The sequence below is a fragment of the Protopterus annectens genome, chromosome 10.part0 (assembly GCF_019279795.1).
Source record: "Protopterus annectens isolate FY-2018-M chromosome 10.part0, PAN1.0, whole genome shotgun sequence".
NCBI classification, from domain to species: domain Eukaryota; kingdom Metazoa; phylum Chordata; order Ceratodontiformes; family Protopteridae; genus Protopterus; species Protopterus annectens.
This window is the reverse complement of record NC_056744.1, coordinates 1,746,809,942-1,746,835,990: the sequence shown is the minus strand read 5'-3', so window position 1 is coordinate 1,746,835,990 and position 26,049 is coordinate 1,746,809,942.

Below are 26,049 nucleotides of genomic sequence, written 5' to 3'. Positions count from 1 at the left end.
ATTCCTGCCTCATTCCAAGGCCTTGACACACATTTCCCTCTTCCAGACTCTTCTTATTCTGGCCTCTGTTACAGTCAGGGAGTTTCTGAGAGCTCCGGGATTCTTGGCATCCACCATCCCTATGCTCCCTCTGGCCAAACTCCACATGATAAAGTTTCAGTGGTTCCTGAAGTCAGTTTGGCTTCAACATGCACATCCCCTAGAATTTATTGTTCCTCTTCTACCTTGTCTCAAGAAGAAAGTTCACTGGAGATCCAGCAGTTGTCTCTAAATCCAGGGCTCCCTTTTCAGATCATCTTCCCTCTCAGGAACTGTTCACAGATGCTTAAGACGTGGGATCGGGAGCAGCTTTTGGTTCTCTAAGGGTGCAGGGGGGTGTGGTCACCTCTTCAACAGAAAGAGCATACCAAAGTCAAAGAAATGAGAGCTCTTGTACTGGCACTTCAGGCTTTACATCCTCTTTTCTCCCAAAGACCTCTCAGGGTGTTTCCAGAGAATACCACAGTGATGTGGAAAGTAAACAAATAGGATCTTATCTTCTTTGTCCATTAGCAATCCTGGTGTGGACTCCTGCTGTCCAGTATCAATTGACTCTTCAGGCAGTTTACATTCCCTCAGGTCAAAATATTGTGGCAGACACTCTGAGCAGGTCCTTAACTCAATACCATGAATGGATGCTTCACAGGGATGTGTTTCTGGACATTGTCCACCAGTGGGGTACTCCTCAAATAGATCTGTTTGCCTCCCCTCTGAATAGACCATTTTCTCTGTTTTGTGCCAGAGTACCAGGTCCTCTGGTTTGGAAGGGGGATGACCTCTCTTTTTCTTGGAAGGGGATATTTCTTTATCTATACCTTCTATTTCCCCTCATTCCAAAAATCCTGTTCAAAATTCAACAGGATGCTCCCAGAATCTTGTTGGTGACTCCCTTTTGGCCATGACAGCATTGTTTCCTTCTTCTTCTGCATTTATCCAAGGGCAATCATCACAATTCATCTCACAGGCTGGACCTACTCATACAGCACAAGGGATCTCTCATCCATCTCTACCTGTCCACTCTTGAGTTGACACTGTTGGTGATAGGATTTTGATTCCACATAGACACCATTTCTTCTGAGGAGAGGCTTAGAGTCCTACAGGAAGCTAAGCAGCCCAATACTGAGAAATCCTACTTATCCAAACTGGAAGAAGTTTTTTAACAATTACACCTAGCAGAAAATAAAATGAAAAATACCACCAACCAGTGTCCAAAATAAATCGAAAGAAATTTATTAAATCTCTCTAGCACCGCGGCACATCAATGCCTTTAATGGAGTAAAGAAATAAGCACAAAACCACACCTTATATATAATACAATTAAACACTCTACACCATTAATCAATTAAACAATTAAACAATTTAAAATCATATAAAAACTTTCCAACTACAGTCTATAGAATGAAAGAGGTTTTCTGTTTGGTGTCTTTCTTGAAACCTGGATCTACTTTCTGCAGATACTCCTTTGATTCCCTCTTATCTGTGTGAATGGCTCAATGCTGAATTGGCTTATTCTTCAATTAAGGCCCATTTATTAGCTATCTCTACTTGTCTACCTGTATCTCCTTCTTTAGCTTCTAGAGTTGAGGCTGAACAATTCCTAAATGATGTCCTTCATATTAGGCCTCCCAGGAAGTCGATTCCTCCTCCCTTGGATCTTAATTTTGTTTTGGAAAAATTGACTCAGGCTCCTTTTGACCCTGCAGGTTCAGTTTCCTCACAACATTGCTCTTGAAAAATTGAACTTTTGTTAGCCCTTACTTCTGCTATATGGGTGTCTGAGCTTCAAGCTCTTATGGTTTGTCCTCTTTTTTTTCATAAGGACAGGGTGTCCTTTCTTAATAGTTCTTTTATGCCCAAGGTGGTGAATGAGTTTTCCCTTAATCAGTCTATCAGTTCATTGTCCACTTTTCCCCTTCTCTGCAATCTGCCAGTGAGAAGGTGCTGCACACATTGGATGTGCATAGACAACTCAGATTTTATTTGGATAAGGCTAAGACTATTAAAAATCTGATTAGCTCTTTGTTTCCTTTCATCCTTGGTCCTTAGCATTAGCTGTATCTAAGCAAACTATTTCTTCTTGGATCTCACAAACTATTTATTTTTGTTATTCCTTTCATGATAAGAGCTTTCCTTATTATGTAAAGGCTCATTCTACTAGGTCTGTGGGTTCTTCTGGTGCTTTTATCAATGGTTTGGATACTAACTCTATTCTTGAGGCAGCTACCTGAACTTTGTGCATACATTTATCAAGCACTACAAGTTGGATAGAATCTCCAGAACCAAAGATGGTTTTGCTAGGGCCATCCTTCATGGATTCATAGAGGGCTCTGCTGGTCCTTCCTCCTCCCAAGTTTCTTCCTTAGGTTTGGCACTCTCCCTAATGTAGAGAATACTGCAACATTGAAATGGAAAGACATACCCTGGGATTTAGGAACAGACGTTTTCCATGCAGGAACAGTGTAGGAGCTCCTGCATGAAAAAGAGCTGCCGGGCGATCCAGGAAAGTGCTGTTTTCATGTGCATGAGCGGCCCTACACTGTTCCTGCTTGAAAATCCATGCATGATGCAAATCACCTCATTTGCTGGTAAAAAACATGCAAATTAGGTGATTTTGCGATACACAAACCTGGCCAGACTCTGTGCAGGAACAGTGTCAGAGTAGAAATGTATTCAGTTACTAACTGAATATATTTCAGCATCTGAGCAAACAGAGGAAGGACATCTCATGGAAAGCATGTATTACAGTCAAACACACATGCCAATGGACAAATATAAGGCCATTGGCATTAATAAATGTTTTTTTTTTTTTTTTTGGCTGATCATGGCAGTTTAAGCTTAGGGCAGTGCCGTGCAAACGGAATCGTGCCGAAAATAAAAAAAATGAGAAAAGTCAATTTAAAGATAATTCTGCATGTTGCCATTATAGTCAATGGCATGCAGAATGTAAACAATATGAGGGAGCACTGGTTGTTAAAGGGAAAGAGTCCGTCTAAGTGCAGTAGCTAAGGACTTACACACCGGGGTGTGCAAATGAGGGGAGTTATACTGAATCACAGATTTCCTCAAAGTGTCACCTTGTACCTAACCGTCTAGGTACAGCAATAGAACAGTGCAAGTATAAGAGCTAAATGACTTCATAAGGGTGTGTGTCAAGCTTGCTGTAAGCTCATTGGAGTTCTGTGGTCCATGTTTGCCCTTAGCTAAGCACAGCTAAGGAGGGGGGTTGTGTCTGAGGCTGTATTGTCTTATTCCATAAAATGCAGAGTGTGTTCACGTCTAGGGAGGGCCATTTCTGCTTAAAAGTACTTACATTAGCTAAACAGGTGTGCACGGCCCACAGTAGGCATAAAAAAACCCCAGAGAAAATAGCATAACTGTTTACATTTGAGCACTGGGTCTGTGCGGTATGCCTCGAGGCTTAAATAGGGAGGAAGTGGGAAGGAGAAACAGCAGTAGGAAGGCAATCAAGGAGAACTAGCATAGCTGGCAGGTGGAATGTATCAGAATCAGCCAATTACACATGCTGCAGCCCAGCACACTAATATAAACTATGAAAACACCCTACAGACTGTTTTTTCCCACAAACTCTACACTACCAGTGTACACAGAAGGGGGATTTTTAACTGGCAAAAATAACTAAAAATGTTAGAGGCTGCTGCTGCTTTACTCCATCAATATGTGCTAGAGACTGAGGGTAGTGAGTAGGAGAATGCTTCTAACCAACCCACAGTGAGGAGGAGGAGAAGAGTGTACAGACCCAGGGTAACCTACCAGGGCCTACATGAGCTGGAGATAGTAGAGTGCTATAGGGTAGAGAGGGACATTCTACAGCAAATCGTTGAGCTGTGCCAGCCACGCCTCACATACAGAACTAATAGATGGGAACCCATCCCAGTGGATACCAAAGTATGTCTAGGCCTAAGAATACTAGCCACAGGTACCTTCCAAAGACCAACTGGGGATATCATGGGGGTCTCACAGGCATCAGCATCCAGGGTACTCCACCAGTTCCTGGATGCCATGACACAACATGTCAATGAACACATATATTTCCCCACTGCCCGTGAGGCACTGGCCACACTTATGTGTCTCTTCCACCATATAGCAGAATACCTTGAAGTAGTTGGTGCTATAGACTGCATGCACATCCACATCAAAACACCACATGGTGAGCGGGGCAGGATCTACATAAACCGCAAGGGTTTCCCCTCCATCAACTGCCAGGTCGTGTGTGATGCCCAGGGCATTAACATGAATGTGTGTGCTGGCAGCCCTGGAAGCTATCACAACTCCCACATGTGGCATTGCTCACAGCTGTATCAGGCATTTGTCAGAAGGGACATCCCATATGGCTATCTAGTGAGGGATGCTGGCTATGCACTGAAGCCATGGCTGATGACACCCATCAGAAATGCACACAGACCTGAACAAGAGCACCATAATGAGGCACACTCACAAAACAAGATCATTGCAGAGCATGTGTTTGGGATGCTCAAATCATGGTTCTGCTGCCTTGACATATCTGGTGGAGCCTTGCAGTACTCTCCAGAAACATTTACACAAATGTTTATAGTATGTGCCATGCTACACAATATGATCCTGCGGAAACAGCTGCAGCAGGAACAGCATGGGGCAGGACCACACAGCCCCCCACCATTGCCAAGGCCAGCACAGGCAGAGAGGGACTCAGAGGAGGAATATCCTGAGCCTGCCCTTGTAGGCAGAAGGAGGTGTTCACAGTATGCCCAGGCCTTGGCAAAGAGGCAACGCATAGCACAAAAACTGACATTGTAAGGACCCAGGGACTGATACCTCTCTCTGACTCGCACAGACAGTAAAAGGGATACCAAACATGACACTACCTAAGCTTGACCATGTACAAGGAGTGTACTGTGTGCATCCAACATAATCAGCCCTCCAGCACTGTCCTCAATACTGGCCCAGCAAAAAGGTAAGTCACTCTTCCTATCAATTACTGAATGGAGTAGTATGTTCTCATATTTGTATGTATGATATGGATGCAAGCATGCAAGGGAATTGGGTGGCTGAATGGGATAGCAGCAGCCAGCTATATGGGACATCAGGAATTCCATAACAAATACTGTTGTCAGCATACTAAACAGCGCTACACAAGGTGACATCCCCCCACTGAAGTACATGTGATGACACAAAGAAATGTGAGTGTCAGTAGTTCACACACATGGATGTCAATGAGGGTTACATATCCACCACCAGCCTCACCCAGCAGGACAGGTGTAGATGACTATGAAGAAAGGCTGGGCTAAGCCCCCAAATGATGGCAATGGTGGACAACCCACTACCAGACCTACACAGACATACTACAACAGGTCTGGCAGTTGCATTCCAGTTCTGAAGGGTAAGAAGTCTGAAACTGAAATATATGCTATTAAAGATCTAATGTGTATCTTACTGATATGCCTCCTGTCTGCCTGATAGGTCACAATACAATATGAAATGGGAGCCAACAGAGTAACCGAAATACCAGTACAGTCATTTCAAATGTTAAAGACTGCAGGTGTGCACCCCCCCACACACAAACCCATGTAGAAATGCAGTAACAGATGGCCTGTGGCACTCTCAAATGGCCTACATCCTCTTGCAAAGGCCCATGTCTCACCCATAGTGCCAATGTATGGAATGTCAGGGGGTCCCAACTAACAACCTAACAGTAAACAGAAAACAAATACAAGACCATGTTGACAAATGCCAGTAGCATGCCTCCCCATGTCCTACTGCAAGAACTGTGGATCAGGCCACAAATACTACTGGGATAAAGGCCAAACTATAGGGATACCTCTGAGATATTGCTTACATAATGTTAGATGGAGGAGAGAATAACAGAGGAGGGGTATAGAAGCATGGCTGTCATGGAGTGTGTGAAGTCTGAAACTTTAATATCTGCTCATACTAATTCTGACTGCAAACCCATGAATGAATAGCCACAAAACCACTTGTAAACCAACATGAGAAGGTAAACTGACCAGATATTTGAGTCCTGCCTCTGGATAACCTGGGTGTATCTGTACAGCTAAGAGGTATGACCCCAGCAGGATATGGCCATTCCTTGAAATTGAGAAAAGCACAAGGAGGGGAACCTCAGCCAGCATACTAACAAGGTGCTGGACCATTTACACAGAACCAGCAGTCTATTGTCTGTAGCTCCCCCTCAGCAATGGCAGGTGTGTGCCAGAATGTGTAGTCTTTATGCCACAGAATATTAGTCTCAGCTTCATTCACCTCATATTTCCCGGTAAATAACTGTGAGCAAAGAATGATAACTGTCAGTGGTTGATGACATGACGCATCACAGTGTAAAACAGTACATATGTCAGAATATCTATGCTACAACCAAACATGTCACACAAGCAGCACAGACAGCAATAGTTACAGTATCCCCCATATGTTAAGCCCATTGTGTCTCCATATTGGCAACCTATCTACAGATATCCTGCAGAAACAGTTTGCAAGGTATAGCTGTAGCACACAAAACTCTGAACTGGAATCCAACCCTCCCTGGAATGGATGCACACACTCAATATAGAAGGTCATACTGGGCATGCTCCTACACTAAGAGAAATGAAGCCGATGTCTCTCAACACAGTGGACTACAGTTATCAGTTATTCGCAGCTGTCTGTGCACACACACCAAATTGTACAACATTGATACTTCACACACACACACACACACATTGGATAGGAATACGCACACATATCTAAGGCAAACATAATCAGGAGAGGCCTTAGTTCAACTGGTGCCCTAGGCAAAAGGGCTCCACGACACCCCCACCACACTACCCAATGCCCCCATCTTGGTCTATCTATCCCAAATAAGTACTGGAAAAGTGCCCCTGCCAGACTGGTGCCCAAGGCAGCCGCCTAGTTGGCCTATGCCTAAGGCTGGCTATGAACATAATCTAATATGTCAAACATACACACACAGAGATGTGGGGAAGAGAAATACAGACAGGGACAGAGAGAATCCCATTATTAGGCCTGTCCCACCCACTACATATCCTACTGGCCTATATCACATGATGTGCTGATATCATTCACTGTAGAAATACCTTTGCTTAGCACTCAGCCCTAGAGTGTAAGTGGTACTTGTGATAACTGTGTAACACTACAGTACAAATAGGTATTCATGTAGCAGTTGTAATTTCAGTCCTGTCAAATGTAAAGTTGTGTGTGGGAGTGTGTTTCTAGATGAATGTGGTTGAGGCCATTCACATTCACTAAATCTCCCGTACCCTTCCTTCAGCATTGCTGCTGATGTCACTCACATTCAAAGATACGTTTGGACAGCTCCTCAGCATATAAACTCTGTAGCACTTGCGGTAACTGCGTAGTACTATAGTGTAGCAAATGATTTAGGTAGAAATTCCAATCCTGATCCTGGCAACTGTGTAAATGTGAGTGTTTATGTGACAGAGTGTGTGTATCCTTGTAGAGACCTGATTTTGTGATCATTCGCACTTACAACACTTCCCTTACCCCTCTTTTATCACTGCTGCTGATGTCACTCACCTTCAAAGATACCTTTGGACAGCTCTCCAAGATATAAGCTCTGTGGTGCTTGTGATAACTGTTTAATACTATAGTGTAGCAAACTATTTAGGTAGAGGTTCCAATACTTATCCTGGCAAATGTGTAAATGTGCATGTTTCTGTGAGACAGTGTGTGTATCATTGTAGAGACCTGATTTTGTGGTCATTCACACTTACAACACTTCCCTTATCCCTCCTTTAGCACTGTTGCTGATGTCACTCACATTGAAAGATAGCTTTGCACAGCTCTCCAATATGTAAGCTCCATGGCGCATGTGCTAAATGTGGAACAATGTAGTAGCAATAACTACATAGGTCTGGCTTTAAATCTCATCCCTGGCAAGTGTTTGCATGTTTTCATATGTCTACATATGTATGTCTGTACCTGAAAGATTTTGGCCCCATTTACACCAAGCACACTTCTCAGTGCCTGACTTTAGCAGTCCTGCAGATATCATCCACCTTAGAAGTACATGTTGGCAACTCTAAACCATGTAAGGTCAGTGGTGCATGTGGTAAATGTGTAACATAATGGTCCAAAAAGCTAGTTAGATAGAGGTTTGAACCTCACCCCTGGCAAATGTAAATGTGTGTGTAGGGTAAAATAATTTATGGAATCTCTCACCCACTACATCTCCCAATGCCAGTATTTACAAAGGCTGGTGATGTTTCCCACCTTAGAAGTACCTTGGGACAACATCCATCTTATAACCTCCATGGAGCATTTGATAAATGCTGTACACTTTAGTAGCAATAACAACATAGGTATGGATTTGAATCTCATGCCTGGCAAGTGTTTGTGTGTGTATATATGTATGTCTGTACCTCAAAGATTTTGGCCCCATTTACACCCAGCACACATCTCAGTGACTGACTTTAGCAGTCCTGCAGATATCATCCACCTTATAAGTACCTGTTGCCAACCCTAAACCAAGTAAGGTCAGTGGTGCATGTGGTAAATGAGTAGCATAATGGTCCAAAAAGATAGTTAGATAGAGGTTTGAACCTCACCCCTGGCAAATGTAAATGTGGGTGTAGCATAAAATTTTTGGAATTTCTCACCCACTACATCACTTAATGCCAGTATTTACAAGGGCTGGTGATGTTCCTCACCTTAGACGTACTTTGGGACAACATCCATCCTATAAGCTCTGTGGTGCATGTGATAAATGCAGTACGCTGTAGTAGCAATATATATGCCTAGGTAGGGGTTTGAAACCCAGTACTGGCAAGTGTGTGTGTGTGTGTGTGTGTGTGTGTGTGTGTGTGTGTGTGTGTGTGTGTGTGTGTGCCTATCAGTCATCAGTATCCTGTGTGTGGGGGGTGGTGTGATTGTGTAATAACAGGATCCACTGGAGGGTGGGTTTTGCTAAATTATTATGTTGAGGACCTTGTATATGTTACAATGTCCTCATTACAAAGTCAACAGTTGTCAAACATGAGAGAGGTTGGTGTAGACAATCCACAGCCCTAAATGTGACAGTATGGATTAGTGAACAATATAGGCAACCCTTCTATTACTCAGAGACCACTCTCCACCCACGTATCATACACAAACACACTTTGCTAGGCAGCAACCACTGTATTGATAGTTCCCCTGCATATTGCCTAGTACCCACAATGTGATTGCAGTGGGTTACATGCTTGTTAACCACAACAGTGCCACTAACATCAGAAAGTACTTTGATATGTTACATCTTCTGATTGAGTGTGTGTTATCCAGCAAGTAAAAGGACATTGCACCCCGTTCCATCCCCTCAGTAGCCCAATCAATGTGTACAGTGGCCCTTTTGCCATGTTCCCCACTGGACACCTACAACAACTGTAGAGTCTGAAAATGTACCCCACAAAGGGAATACCATGCCTTATACACATGCCCTGTATTGACAGACACCACTAACTCCACTGAATACCTGTATCATACTGTCAATGTAGGTGCAATCACTACCTCAGTTACATAGCCAGGTCTCACCAAATGAGGTCAGGAAAGCTACATAAGAAGATACCAATCTGTCCACACAGCATGCCCCAGAGACCTCAAGCACACTTCCATATGTCAAAGAACATGCATGTGGGACATGTGCATAACCCAGACAGTGTCCATGTTATTGAATATAGATCACATACATGGGAAGCAGTGCACATCACTGGCCAACCACAATAGAAACCTAGATGAGTGGATGGTGAATACAATACCCACCCCTGGGGACCACTCCAGTGACTATACTTCTGAGCCACACTGGGGACTATTGTCATGTGGCCTGATGCCAAGGTATTCCCTTGGGCTAGTCTTGTAGAGCCTGCAGGCCCATTCACCTACTACACACCTATGAAGCAATGAACCTATGGATCTCGATACTGGCAAATGTGTGTGTGTGTGTGTGTGCATATGTGTGCGTGTGTGTGTGTGTGTGTGTGTGTGTGTGTGTGTGTGTGTGTGTGTGTGTGTGTGTGTGTGTGTGTGTGTGTGTGTGTGTGTGTGTGTGTGATGAATATCCCCTGTGGCTGTGGTTATTAGCAATTGGAGGTGTGTCCAAACCAGAACATGTACCATTCTCCATTCTACAACAGATGTTGTACATCAGCATGTACCTATGTACAACCCTCAGCCCTATAATCTGTGAGATATATGCAATCACTGTGTTATAGACCGGGAATTACTGTGCACATACTGTACCCTGCTAATGACATGGTGGATGTGTCACCACACTGCCATACCCTGTGGCCTTGCTACAGGGTCACATCCTGGTAACACACAGATGCCTTGAACATAAATGGGATACAGCATGTGAGAACGCATTCACTCAGCACTTCCCTTGTGGGGGGAGAGAGTGGTAAAGCTGGGGCTGAATGTGTTGCCAAGACTGTGCCCAATATCTGTTGTCTCAAGACAGGTATTAGCTTTGTGCAGTAGCTTGCAGCACTTGTGTTTAATGCTGTGGATGTTGTTGATGTAACTATCAAGGCTGTTGTGACTGTTCTCAGTGTCTGCTGCATCTCTGCTGTCATAGATGCCTGTCAGGGACTCCATGTGGGATCTAAAGTTGTGTTTGAGGCTAATAAGGGAGTTCAGCAGTCATGAGACACCACCTTTCCCTGCAACAGTGTCCGCCTTCTGATGTACACTTTAATAATGGCAGGGGACCATCACATTGTCTCCCAGTGTTTGGAGGACAGTGACTGGGTTCTGTTGGCTCTGGCTAGTACCATCCATTCATGTACATGTTTGTATAGTGCCTATGTGTATGATTCCACAGTCATGCAGCTACATCCCATTGTCATGGGTGCAGTGAAGATATCCACCCCTGTTTTTGTGGCTGCAAAGTCAGCTTTGGAGAGTTTTTGCCAGGTGGTAGTCTTTGTGGGGGGTGTGGCTGACATGTTGAGTTACATGTTGATTACAGCCTGTGTGAATCTCACCATGCAAGGATTGACATCTGGGTATGAGCAACAGTCCCATATTTAAGTGGTTAACACAGGTCGAGGTTGTTGCATCCTCTACCAGGGGTCAGTATGAGCTGGTCTAGGGCAATGGAAATGATGAAGCCCAGAAGTTTTGGGCCACTGTACTAGCAATTGTCTACATTCCCCAGGTGATGGAGGGGTAGTTGAAGACTCATGCTATGTCAGTGTTGCATTGGACCATCAGAGATGGCAGGGTGTTGAGGAATGTGCATTGACAGCCTAGGGACATAGATGTGGACCCATAGCAGGCTATGGTCTGGATAGCACTTTTACCTAAAGGCAGTTGTACCAGACATATCTCCAATGCATTATGATTGGATACTAGTCTTTAGGTGTACCTATCCATAATGAATATGGAGACAACATCACCTGTGAAGGTGTGGTGTGGTCAATGTTTGGGGGCTGACAGCTGTGGAATGCGTCATAGCCTGATACTGCAGGTCTGTTTGCTGCTGTGAACCACCTCTCCAGTACAGCAGCCATGTGTCCTCCACTCCAATGACTGTTATTAGTGACCGCATCCTGACAGTTATATGTCCACTGTTAAGCAGCATGACCCTCAGATTGCATAGATGTGTAGCTGTTATGGTGATAATAACATTAGGAACACTGCCTAGTAAGGCGCCATGGGGTGACAAGACTCGTAGCCAGTACCTGACAATCCAGCGGTAACAGATGTAGGTCATCCCTGGCAAATCATTGGGTTCTGTCAATCATGCCATCCCAAGCGGAGAGGTCCTGGATCCCCTGAGAATGACACATAATACATAAGCCAATGTTGCAGTCAACCATCTGTTTATAGCACTGCAGCATAATTCTGGGTGACAGTGGTACACTGCCCAGGGCTACTGTCACACCTGCCAGAACCACATAATCAGAGAGTTCAACTATGTCTCCTGTCATGTAGTCCAGAGAGGTGTGTCCCAAGTCATTCACACCCACATGGATACAGAGTGATACTCATAGTTGTTGTGGAGTGACATGACTGGCTGTGTCATGTGTTAGATGCTGGCATGTGATTGATATTTGGCTGTTACATGCTCCATATTCAACCTAGTGAGTGGGATGTGTGTGCCTTAGTATTGAGTTACCCATGATCGCTGTATTGTGCAAGGTAGTTAGCCTTAGAGGCTTAGGTTGGGGGCACACTGTGTAGGTTAAATATGTGTTCCTTAGCATGTGCCATGTCACAGTGTCTGAGTGGGTCTCAGCCTTGCTGGTCTGTGCTGTTTAGGTAGATGTCCATTGATTACCTCTGGGAAGGTGGGTGTGTGGCTTTTCACTGTATGTCATGGCTGTCAAAGTGGGTGTCATGGTGATCTACATGTTCCACATGGTGTGGTGTAGGTGTTGATCTTATCCTCTTGAGCTGCTATTCCAGTCTTTGCTGGAGAGTGCATATGTACACATTGGGTGATATATGAGTAACCCTCACAGGTCTGAGTGTTTGGAGTTTAGAGGGGACAGTTGTCTGTGTACATGCAGCAGTTGCAACAGTGCCCCAGAATGGACATGTGCACCAGGTCAATGGGTGAAAGCACAGATAACTGCCCTTCAGACATGCCAGGAAGAGTGGACATATCTAGTAAGTACTGGGGCAACATCTGTGATGGAATACTGCTGACAGCTCACAGGTGTGCCACACTTCATGATACAATAACCTGGTGAAGTGCCAAGCCATAATGCTAGCTGAAGTGCAAGAGAGAATGAACTAGCATGATGTACAGGTGGAACAGAAGGCAGACTGTCTGCAAGCTGTAATACTTTACCACAGCTGTGCAATTATCAGCAGCTTTGGCCAGGTGCAAACTCAGTAAGCTCTGTAGCACATGCAGTAACTGCATAACACTATAGTAGACATACATAGATAGGCATGAGTTCTAATCCCAGTACTGGCAGGTATGTCTATGTGTGTGTGAATCATGTACTATCTGGCTCATGCCATTTTTGACCTGTGTACTACCCTTTACACTTTTCTTCACTCTAATTTAGTAGACCTGTTGATGTCATCCACCTTAGAAGTACCTTTGGAAGAGATGGAAATGTGTGAGCTCTGTGGCGCATCTGATAATTGTGTAGCAGTGTAGTAGGAATACCTAGATAGGCAGGAGTTCTAATCCCAATACTGGCAAGTGCATGTTTGTGTAAATCATGTACTGTCTGGCTCATACCATTTTCGACCTGTGTACTACCCTTTACACTCCCCTTCACTCTAGTTTAGTAGACCTTTTGATGTAATCCACCTTAAAAGTAGCTTTGGAAGAGGTGGAAATGTCTAAGCTCTGTGGCGCGTCAGATAACTGTGTAGCACTATAGAAGAAATACCTAGATAGGCAGGAGTTCTAATCCTAATGTTGGCAACTGTGTGTGTGTGTGTGAGGATCATATCATGTGTGGCTTATACCATTTGATGTTTATACCATACAAGGCTATTGACCCCCTCCCGCTGCCATTACTTTATATAGTGTGGTGACAGCATCTACCTCACATGCAGCAGATTAAACCATTGTACAGTCCTCTGTACAGATGTGTCTGGAATATCCATATGTTTGAAACCTATACATCGTAAGTGGTCTCTGTGCCTTAACAATGCCCATGTATGTGATATTATAGCCAAATAGGCCACAGTGAGTGTACTGACACATATGGCAGCCTGAGTTATCATACCTATCTGAAACATCATGCTGATAGGATGTCTGCCACCTTCACTGGTGGCCTGCCTTGTAGATGCAATACATGAGTACAGATGCTTGGTTTTACAAGAAAACTGTACCTGTTATGGGTCACATTAAAGGCTGGAAGAGGTGTGAACTGTCATATTGTGGTCCTAATTAGTATGTAACAGGAACACATTGCATCTTAGGAGGGGTGTGTACACAGTTTATGTCCACTGTATACCAGTAATGTATCATGCATGACCTTACCTTATGCCATTGGTCCAGCACAATTTTCTAGCCTCTGCCCAGATGTCTTGGCACTGACAAGTTGTGAGGTAAGCTAGAGGAATGCTGAATTCATATCAGATAGGCCCCAGTGGTGACTACTGTGATGCAATACAGTTAATCCCAGCACAAGTGAACATGCACAACAAGCAATATAGCTATTACATAAAGCAATATAGTTGTTACTGATGGTTGTGTGCATGGCAAATTGCATGCACTTAACATGCCTGGGGTATTGCCAGGCAACAACAGAACAATGTAATACTCACCAGCTTCAGGATGCTGTCCCATTTGTAAACCAGAGGGTCCTAGGTAGATGTGAGAGGAAGTTATTGTCAGCAAACTCACATGTGGCCTTGGTATAAGATGGATGCAGCATGTCTGCACAACTACAGTACTAACCACAATAATACACAATGTCCTGTCCTCACCTTAGATGTGCACCTGTCCTCTGTGCATTAGAAATCCCCATCCACAACTGCAATCAGACCTGACACATGCATGTAGATACAATACAGATACATGTATATCTGATACATTAGTGTACTAATCCCACTAGGCCCTTACCTGTATGCTAATCATCTAGTGTGTGTGTGCAACCCACCTCCCCAATGCTTCCCTCAGTGTCATGGCTTGTGTGCTTGGCGTGTGGCCCAAGTGTGGTGAGGAGCTCCTTGGTGGATGTCACGGGGGGCTGGATGGCTGGGCCCCCACCTGTGGCCAGCCAGTCCCTCGCTACAGCAGCAGTCCATTGATGGGCATGGCATTTGAGGTCAGTGTCCCGATGCTGCACATGCACATAAGTTCTGCTGTGCAGGCCGGCATCATTTACCCTGTGGACCACACTGTTCCACAGGGCAGTCCTCTACCGCACATCTTCTGCTTTCCATCCACATGACAGGGCATAATGTACAATCACATATTTGGTGATGATGTCTGAGTCCCCAACAGAGAATGCTGGTAGGTGAGTACTCTGCACATTACCTGGAAGACATAAACAGGAAAAGGTCACAGGACCTCAAACGGTTGTCAAAATGCACATCAACAGTGGATATTACTTGCAAATAATCCAGACTACACCAGAACCCTCCAAGCTATCATGGATATAGCAGCTTATTTCCCCAGTGTTGGAAACTTGATTGCATAATCCTCTATCCTCCATTCATGGGTAGAGAGTTGACAGTGGTCATTTCCCATGTGGATGGTGTCTGTATGGTGGCAGGTCTGTATTTGACTGTGGTGTGTGATGGAGCTCTGAGCACATGCGTGAGTTCATGTAGGAGGCAGACACTGATGTTATTATGCCCAATGGAGATATGCTGTTGTTGCCATCAATAGGTAATATGTGCATGCTCACCATTGCTGAGGGGAGGAGTGTGGTTGATGTGCATATCTCCATGTACGACTGGGATGTACAGGGTGGTGATGTTCCCACCTAACCTGTGTGATGCAGGTTGCCTATATCCTCAGAATGTGTGTATGAGGTGTTCTTTACCCCAGTAAAGGGTGAATTGTGTTGTTTCATCTGGACTTACAACATATGCGGAGACATGGTTGAAATTGTCCTCGGTGGTGTGGATATGTCCGATACATAGTCATAGTCAGCCTTACATGATGTCACCTGTGAACTTACCTGCTTGCTCAGATATAGGTGGACTTGCTTCAAATGTGCTGCCTGCACATATGTGTCCCTGTACAGCAAATGTACCAACCTATTATGTGGTCTGTGTATTGCTGCTGTCCACCAAAGGGGATTACTCTGCCTTGGTGGAGGCTGGAAATACAGGTCAGGTACTGCTGTGTCCATATAACTACAGTGGATATAAAGGGTACACACCCCTGATACACTTTCTGGTATTTGTGTAATTGGAGCATGACACCACAATACCTCATTTCATAACAATTCCCACCTGTAGTGTGACCTATAGCCTGTACAATCCAATTGAAAACATAACAATCTGGTCTGTGAAAACATATGGAAATAATACTCAGTACAATAAGCCAGTTGAATGAGTGTGCACACCCATAAAGTGATACGGTGTGTATGCACCTCTTGAGATGGTTACAGCATTCATCCATCCTGGCCTGGACTCTAACATCATGGCACATCTTCACTTGGCAATAGTCAGTCACCTTCCTAGAAGCACCTTTGATTGTATTTCAATGGGATTGTACAGGTTAGGGGTCACATAAAGATGAGAAACATTATGAAATGATCTTCTGTGGTCTTATTGTCATACAGCACTCATACCTGGCACTCTAACAGGGGTGTATACACTTGTGATATCCACTGTATATAGGTGTGGATATAGCTGGTACTGGTAGGCATGGACAGATGGTCATAACACAGGTGGACACTTCTCTGATTAATAGCTGAATATCATGCCTATTCTATTACCCATATCAGTGTTACGGTACTGCAACAACCAGTAGCTTTACACATTTCTGTCTGTTGTATGCACTGACACTGATATTACACGCTTGTGCAACATGCACAACCTATGTACCTGAATGCTTGAAACCCATGTGATTTAGTTTTGTGCCTTCCAGCTGAACATAAGCATGCATACATGTGCTCAGGGGATACCTGGTATACATTTCTGTTGTATGTTAATATGGCACACTGTAGTTGCAGGCTTGCCACTCAATCATACTTCTCAAACTGTTACAGAAGTATGTCTGGTCAATGGCACACACAAATGGGTGTCAAAGGGCACACCAGTATTGGTAGTGTATTAATATAGCTGCACCATACATTAGTACATTGATTACACAGTAGGGTTTGACATTAATTTGATAACCTGGAAGATGTCCAACAGTCATAAGTAGGCTATTATGTTACAATGTCATTGCTCACAGACCTGCCAATGGTTTGGCTGACATAACACAGGTATATGTGTATGTGACTACAGATATCAGTCACAAATGTGCTTATTGTCCAGCAGAACACTGTACAGTTAAATGTCATTAATTCAACATGTCACATGCAGTTCAACACACATGTCTGCAACTGTACTCTACTATGCACATGCCCTATATAGGTGTTTTAGCTTTACAAGGCAAATATTTGCCATTACCTGTTGACTTCAATCATCAACTATTTCCCAGAAAAGTGCAGATCTCAGGAGGAACAGACAAAAATACATGATGGTGTGATGGATCCACACAGTCTACCAGTTTTTGCTATGCCTCGAGCCACATATCACTGTGTATGTTTAATTATTGTTAGATTGATCATTGCTAGCTCTTGATATGCCACTACCTCACTATATGCTGCTACTATTGTAACAATACAATATGCTTAAGAACAGACCTTGCTCACTGATTACTAGTATTACTGAACTTTTGTTAACCTATAAGTTGTTTATCAGCTTAAAAGATGTTTACCAAAATGTGGGGAATTCAAAGAGGAACTATATCACAAGGTTGTGAGCTAACTGTTCTTTAAAAAAGGGAAGTAGGGCACAAGACCAGACATTACGAGGCTTGTTTACAACTTAGGAAATAATCTGTAATTTTCTAAAACATTCCAACAACTCATGATGAGCCTGTAATGTCAGATTTTTCTACAATATTCCATCAACTCATAAAGACTATAAAAGCTCAAAGGCTAAAATAAAAATCATCATCCAAATTTGATCACAGCACCAGCCTAAACTGAGTTTAGAGACATTTTGCCAGTGTTGGCCTTGCCTTGACTGAACAGATAGCTGCACTAGATAGGATTTAAAGTTTCCCTATCAGTGGCAAAAATGATTTTGTTTATGCATATGCTTGTAAGTACATGATCTATTAAATTCTTTGTTTATTTAGTATTAGCTTTACTGTTTATTTAAAAAAGTTTTGCTTAATAAATTAAGTTTGAGCCTTGGTGTCTTGTGTCATTTCTACTCCTGTATTAACCTCAGATTTTAAGTAACGGACTAGTACACTTGGCGTAGTCGGCAGGATCTGAGGTTAGCAGTGAAAATGTCACAACAACAACCAATGTTTTTTTCCTTTAAAACACCTAGGCGTAGGTAAGAAGGATGCTGCTTCAGGCACCCCAAATAAGTTGGGCATTAACACTACGTTGACAGCATTATTTGGGAAGTGGGATCCTCTTGCTAAGGTATTAAGTCAAGTTTCACCCCCTCCTTCCCCAAAACCCTTGCAGGAAAGACCTAAGGCAGACCCTGATAGTTTAGCTAGAGCTTTATCGGAACTAAAATTGGATGATAAGGGGAAAAAGGTGAAGGATGGGGCGGGAGCAGCCAGATGGCTGTTCTTTAAAGCAATTCAGGAATTAGACAGAAATGTAGAGAAACTAAAAGAAAAAGTTTTAAAATTAGAAGAGCAATGTAAAGAACACACACATACACATAAATTGGATAGAGATGCCTTGGAGAAGGCAAATATGGCACTTGTTAAAGTAGGAGAGGAAGCTGAACACTGAAAATCTAATTCAGTGACTCTAGCTACTCGAGTAATTCAACAGCGTAGACAACAAAATGGAAGAAAATTACGCCATCCACCCTCAAGGCCTCGGGTTCGTGCTTTGTTGTGAATGGCAGAGTTTGATCCCGAGAAGTGGGAAGGCGATCTCCCCTCAACGGATGAGGGTGATAGTGATTTTGAGATAGTAAATTCCCCATCAGTGGAGGCACGCCCAGTTATTGAGAAAAAGGGACAGAATACTGGGGGGGGGGCAGCGCCACAACAATTGTTTGAGGTGCGGAGTTATACTCAAGCTGAATTATTAAATATAATCCAAATCTATAAGCAAAGGCCGGGGGAAACTGTTTTAGCATGGTTTCTTCGGGTTTGGGACACAGGGGGAGAAGCGGTGTCTCTAAATGCTGAAGAGATGCACCAATGTGCATGTTTGGTGTTTCACCCACGTTTAAAGCAAATAGTAAACAATGTAAATCATGATGATCCCCAGGTGAATACACTGGTGGTGTGGTTAGCCTCGGCTTTCCGCGCTACTTGGCCTGATGCTACAGCAGTAGCTGACAAACATAAGCCTTGGAAAACAATAGCAGAGGCAATTCAGCAGTTAAGGAAAATGGCTATGTTAGCTACCGTTTACTCACTGGAATTGAGGAATGGGACATTAGTGCTTCCGAAAGGACCAGATGCACAAATTATGACTAGCAATATGAGGAGCAAATTGATCAAAAACGCACCACAGTGGTGGAAAGGGCAGCTGATGGTTGGCCTGGCAGGCTGTGTAGGTCAGCAGATATGGGATGTAATAGCCACTCTAAATCAAGAAAAAGAACAGAGAAGAGCTAAAAAGGCAAATGCGGAGAAATCAAAAGATAAATCCAAAAAAAAAGCTACAAAAAAGCAAATGTTTCTGAATCTGTTAAGGTGGGGGGTTGAAGCTGCGAAAATAAATGGGATAGCTACTGAAGAATTATATAAAAAGTGGAAGCAAAAACAAAAAGAAAGAGGTTTAAGTTCTGAGAGTAAAAAGCAAACCCCTACAAAAAGTCCAACCAGAAGTACCACTGAAGGGAAGGTAGGATGGAATCAATTATATCCTGACATCCCTACTGATGAGGAGCTAGCACAGTGGCAAAAGGGGGAATTTAATGATGAGAGAGATTGAGGAGGAAAGGAATGGAGAACCCCGGTCGAAAAAGTAGGGACAAATTGACTAGTAGGCGGGTCCCCAGTAGCTAGGGGTACAGTAAGAGCAATTACACCTGGGGACCGACGCCCTTACATACCCCTTACCATTTTTTGGAGGGGAGGGCCACAACATGTGATGGCTCTGGTAGACACGGGATCAGAAGTAACCATTTTTGCAGGCAACCCCCGTAAATTTCGTGGACAGTATGTAGAAATGGATGGATACGGAGGGGCAAAGACACTAGGTACCAAAACCAAGATTAAGATAGCTTTTGGGGATGGTATTCCTATTTACATTAAAGCAGTAATAGCTCCAGTACCTAAACACATTTTAGGAATAGATGTGTTAAAGGGTAGAACTTTAGAAACCACTGTAGAGCCATTTAGGTTTGGAGTGCGGCATTGTTCAGTCAACGCAGTTAAGGCTGTAGTTCGAGGCAATGCTAAGTGGAAACCGCTTTATATTCCCACACCTAAAACAATAGTAAACATTAAACAATATCGTATCTCAGGTGGGCACGCTGAGATCACTGAGACGATCCAAAAACTGCTTCGGGTTGGCATACTTGAGCCAACAGTAAGTCCATTCAACAGTCTGGTGTGGCCAGTAAAGAAACCTAATGGATCATGTTGAATAACTGTAGATTATCGAGGTCTGAACAAGGTGGCCCCACCCTTAGTTCCAGACATTGTTACGATCGTGGAAAGATTGTCTTCATCTGCTGGACCATATCATGCAGTTTTGGACTTAGCAAATGCCTTCTTCTCCATTCCGATAGCAGAAGAAAGCAGATCCCAATTTGCTTTTACCTGGGAGGGGAGGCAGTATACCTTCCAAGTGTTACCTCAGGGATATCTGCACAGCCCTACCCTGTGTTATGGACTAGTGGCTAGAGACCTAGCCAAGTTACAGCTGGATAAAGTGACTATTTTTCATTACATTGATGACATAATGATTACTGGAGAGAAATCTGATGTGGATATCACACTAAAAACTGTAATTCAGCACCTTCAGAACAGAGGGTGGGATATGAATAAAATTAAAACACAACAAGGGACATCAGTAAAATTCCTTGGTATGATTTAGAATGGAGCGAAAAGAGAAATTCCTGCAGCAGCACTGGAGAGTATCCAGAAAATTGCAGTCCCAAAAACGAAACAGCAGACACAGGCCTCCTTGGGAGCAATGGGCTTTAGGAGAGCATTTGTACCTCACCTCTGATTGATTTTGCGACCCATTCACTATGTAACTAGGAAAAAATGTAACTTTCAGTGGGGTCCCAGGCAACAAACGGCTTTTAAAAAAGCAAAAAAGGCTCTACAGCAGAGTGTGGGGATGGGCCCAGTTGAACCACAGCAACCTTTTATCCTTAAAGTAACAGTTGCCAATAATGTTATGTCTTGGGGGCTGTGGCAAAAAAATGACACTGGAAAAAAGAGACCCTTGGGATTTTGGTCCAAATCCCTAACTGGAGCGCAGGTAAGATATAGCCCTCTTGAGCAGCATGTACTGGCGGTGTACACAGCATTAATTCATGTGAAAGGAATAACTAAACAACAAACAGTGACAGTTAAGATAGACTACCCAATCCAGCGGTGGTTACGAGACAATACTTTAATGAAAACCCTGATAGCACAATCTTCAACTGTACAGAAGTGGAAGTGGTATTTACAGGAAAGGGCCAACATCGTGCCTGGAGTGTCTCAGGTACAACAACAGTTGGCTGGACTGGTAATTCTAAATGATGCTGATGCGATAGAACAACAGCGACATAAGCTTCCAAAGTCTCCAATTACTGAAGCATTACCATTTGATAATTTAGATGCAGAAAAACAGAAATTTGCATGGCTTACTGATGGTTCTGCCAAAATTGGATCAAAAGGTAGGACATGGACTGCAGTGGCTTATTGCCCACAAACAGAAACTGTGTTATTTGACAAAGGTACTGCCGGTTCAAATAATCAGGCAAAATTATGAGCTGTTGCCCTGGTCATCGATAGTTTATCACCTGGAGATGAAGCATACATCTATACTGACAGCTGGGCAGTCTTTAAGGGATTGACAACCTTGTTACCTGCCTGGCAATGACAGGATTGGAAGATCCATGGCAGACCTCTATGGGGAGGTTCGGAAGGCTGGCAACGGATTTGGGAAAAAGCTCAACAATGCAAAATCAGTGTTGGACATGTAGATGCCCATGCATCACTTGTAACAAATGAAAAAAGGCATAACCAGCAGGTAGATAAGATGGCCACGGTACGTGTTGCTGAAGAGAAAGCCAAAAGTGCTAGTATGGCAAGATGGGCCCATGGTCGGAGTGGGCATTTGGGAAGAAATGCGACAATAGAATGGGCACGAAGGCATGGTATGCAGTTGAATAAGAAAATAACTACAGATGTTATAAAGCAGTGTGAAATCTGTCAAAGAAATAAACAAAAGCAACTGCAAGCAGAAGCATGCAGACACATTCATAGATGCAGTCGTCCAGCACAAATCTGGCAAATAGACTTTATTGGTCCTTTACCACTGGATCAAAATCAGCAATACTGCCTGACGATGGTGGACACTTTTTCAGGATTACTAATGGTGTCCCCATGCAAAAAGGCAAACCGGCAAGCAGTGTTAAAAGGTTTGAATAAATTATGTATAACATATGGGATTCACACTGAAATCCAAAGTGACCAAGGTAGCCACTTTACCGGAGCAGAGGTTCAAAAATGGGCAAAGGAAAATGGAGTTCAATGGGTGCTGCATATCCCATATCATCCTCAAGCTGCTGGTTTGATTGAAAGGTATAATGGGCTCCTTAAAAAACAAATTCAAAAGAATACAAATGATGGAACGTTACGGGGCTGGGCAAAGGTATTAGAATTAGCTGTGAGTCAGCTGAATAATAGACCTCGGAAGCACCAAGGAACTCCCTTGCAAATGCATATGAATGACATTCAGTCCAACTACTGTGTTTTGAAAACAGAAAAGCTGAACCCAAATGCCATATAACCTCTTTTGACAAATACTGATCAAACTCGGTTCTGGCTATGTGCATTGACTAAACAAAGAGTGCCAGCACAAAATATAGTATTAGTTGAGACAGGTTGGAAACTCTTTCTCCCAGAGAGTTGGCACTGGGGGCAAAAAGGACTATTAGGAGAAAGTTGGGAGGTTTTTACATTATGGGAACCAGAACGAAAAGTGATAGTGAAGGCTATCAATTTAGATAACAAGACACAGATAATTCAAAAAGGACAACCTTTAGTAAAAATTTGTATGCATCAAGATGCTGTTATTTTACTACAAGACTGTAATACTAAACCAAGTAAATGGCTGGAAATGAAAGTTATAGTGACCACACCCAATCAGCCAAATGAACGTGGGACTGTAATTTGTGATGGACCTAGTGATACTGTTCTAGTATTACTTGATTCTGCTAAACAACCATTGTACTTTCCTCTCCATAGATTATTGCCACTGTTTGGGAAGGAGCCAACCTTTTCCGACGGCAACACTTAGATGGGCCATATAACTGTCTTGATCCTATCCCTCTATTTGAAGGGGAAGATGTTACAAATTTAACAGCTGACTGACTTTTATTGAAAATTGGGAGACCATATATATGCGGTGACACCCAAGCCTGCCTTAACTTGGAACATCACTCAGACGGAAAACATTACAACTGTATGCAGACTGAACTGTGACAGACATCCTAAAAAATGTGTTTCCAACCCTTTTGGAGGTCTGTACCAAAGGCTAAATGAGTTGGGATTTCCTTTAGCCAAGTCTCCATTAGATTCCTCCTGCATAGCTAAATTTCAAAGGGAAAATGACACCGCGGAAACCCTATCTCCGGATTTGGAGATATATGCCATGGACAATTGTTCAACTGTATTTAATGGTTTGGGACATGTGGTAAAATATACCAGAGGATGTAAAACTGTAAGTAGTGCTAGAGTTATACAATGTATTAAAATGATAGTTAACATGTCAGCAGTTGATATTACCACCAGATATCCACATTGTAAAATTGTACAATTATGACCGGTTGATTCTTTGCATATCAAATACAGACATTACAAATATAAAAAAAGTAAACGTGATGTCACAGGTATTTTTGGTACTGCACTAGGTGCAGTTGGAACAGGGACTGGATTCCTAAACAGTGTAGATATAGATACCCTACGTAGCAAATTAGGCCGCTTGGGCACTGACCTAAATATGGCCTTTAAGCTACTTGCAGACCATGATCCCGAGCTGGGACAAAGAACCGTAGATGGTATTTTAACTCAAACTGTCTTGTGAAGGTGGATTGAAAATACAAATACATATACAGAACAGATTTTAAATAACCTCACAACAGAAATAAATCAGACTTTTTGTATCTTATCTCAGTTGGCTGCCAACCAGCAATATCTGCAATTCACTCAAACTTGGGGGGCTAAGAAGGCAGCCCATTGGCAGAAGGAACTGCAACTGTATCATTGGTTAAAGCCAATAGATTTTGCATGTAAAAATAAGTCTTGTATACTGGTTTTTGACTATCTTGCTAGTAAAAAAGGGACAAAGCAGGTCTGTCCATTTGTTACATTGCCCTTGCAATTTAAAAATAATTGGTGGGTGCCTCAAATCAAATCTACTTTGATTGATTATAATGATGTACCCGTTGATGTGGCAGGTTGTAAAACCTGGCCTCAGGGGTGGATATGCATGATGGTAAAAAGGAAGCCTCACCCATGCTTACATAATGAAACTGGGGAGTGCACCTGGCACAGGTATGTAGTAAATGGTACAGACATCTACCAGCTAAATGATACCACTGTTTGTTTGATATCCTCCTGTAAATTAGCCTGGAGTGATGGGATAATCACAACTGGTGGAGCATACTGTAAAAGTAATATCCATGCAATTATTAATTTTTTTACTAGAGAATTGATTAGACTGACTAAATGAATAGACATTACATTTAATGCTAGCATAAAACCATTACACACTTTTAAATGGCCATCTCTAGTCCACCCGGACTTTCAACAGATTAAGCAGGAAGGACAAACAGTGTTGCAACTTATAAATAAAACACTAAACAATGCGCATCAAACAGTGATTAAAATGATTAAAGACAAAGGTACCATTGTAAAGATTGCAAATGAAATACAGGATATAACTGTTTCGCATTGGTATAATATTTTTATGTGGTCATCTAAGGCTTCAGTGTAGTTTAATTTGTTATTGCATCCTTTACTTTTGACCACAATAATTTCTGTGTTATTTTGCATAATATCATGCTGCATTTATTGTAAAGTGATGAAAAGGTACAGACTGATGTTGTCAGTTTTAACCATTACAAGAGATACACAGCATACGTTGCTCAATGCAAGGGGTGGCCTGTGACAGATCCGCACAGTCTACCAGTTTTTGCTATGCCTCGAGCCACATATCACTGTGTATGTTTAATTATTGTTAGATTAATCATTGCTAGCTCTTGATATGCCACTACCTCACTATATGCTGCTACTATTGTAACAATACAATATGCTAAAGAGCAGGCCTTGCTCACTGATTACTAGTATTACTGAACTTTCGTTAACCTATAAGTTGTTTATCAGCTTAAAAGATGTTTACCAAAATGTGGGGAATTCAAAGAGGAACTATATCACAAGGTTGTGAGCTAACTGTTCTTTAAAAAAGGGAAGTAGGGCACAAGACCAGACATTACGAGGCTTGTTTACAACTTAGGAAATAATCTGTAATTTTCTAAAATATTCCATCAACTCATGATGAGCCTGTAATGTCAGATTTTTCTACAATATTCCATCAACTCATAAAGACTATAAAAGCTCAAAGGCTAAAATAAAAATCATCATCCAAATTTGACCACAGCACCAGCCTAAACTGAGCTTAGAGACATTTTGCCAGTGTCGGCCTTGCCTTGACTGAACAGATAGCTGCACTGGATAGGATTTAAAGTTTCCCTATCAGTGGCAAAAATTATTTTGTTTATGCATATGCTTGTAAGTACATGATCTATTAAATTCTCTGTTTATTTAGTATTAGCTTTACTGTTTATTTACAAAAGTTTTGCTTAATAAATTGTTAGGTTTGAGCCTTGGTGTCTTGTGTCATTTCTACTCCTGTATTAATCTCAGATTTTAAAGTAACGAACTAGTACAGATGGTAAAATGTGGACATTCTGTGAAGATCTGTACAGTTGAGAGCTATGTCTGTGATATCTCCCACTGCAGAGAGTGCCAGATATTATGGCCATAGCAGCTGTTTAGCAGGACATTAGTACAACATGTCTTGTTGGGACATATATTCCTCCAAATCATATTTCCCATTATTACAGACCAAGCACTACATTCAATTACTTGCTTACATGTTCCATTTACCTTTTTTCTTTTTTCTCTTTTCCACTGTATGTTTCATT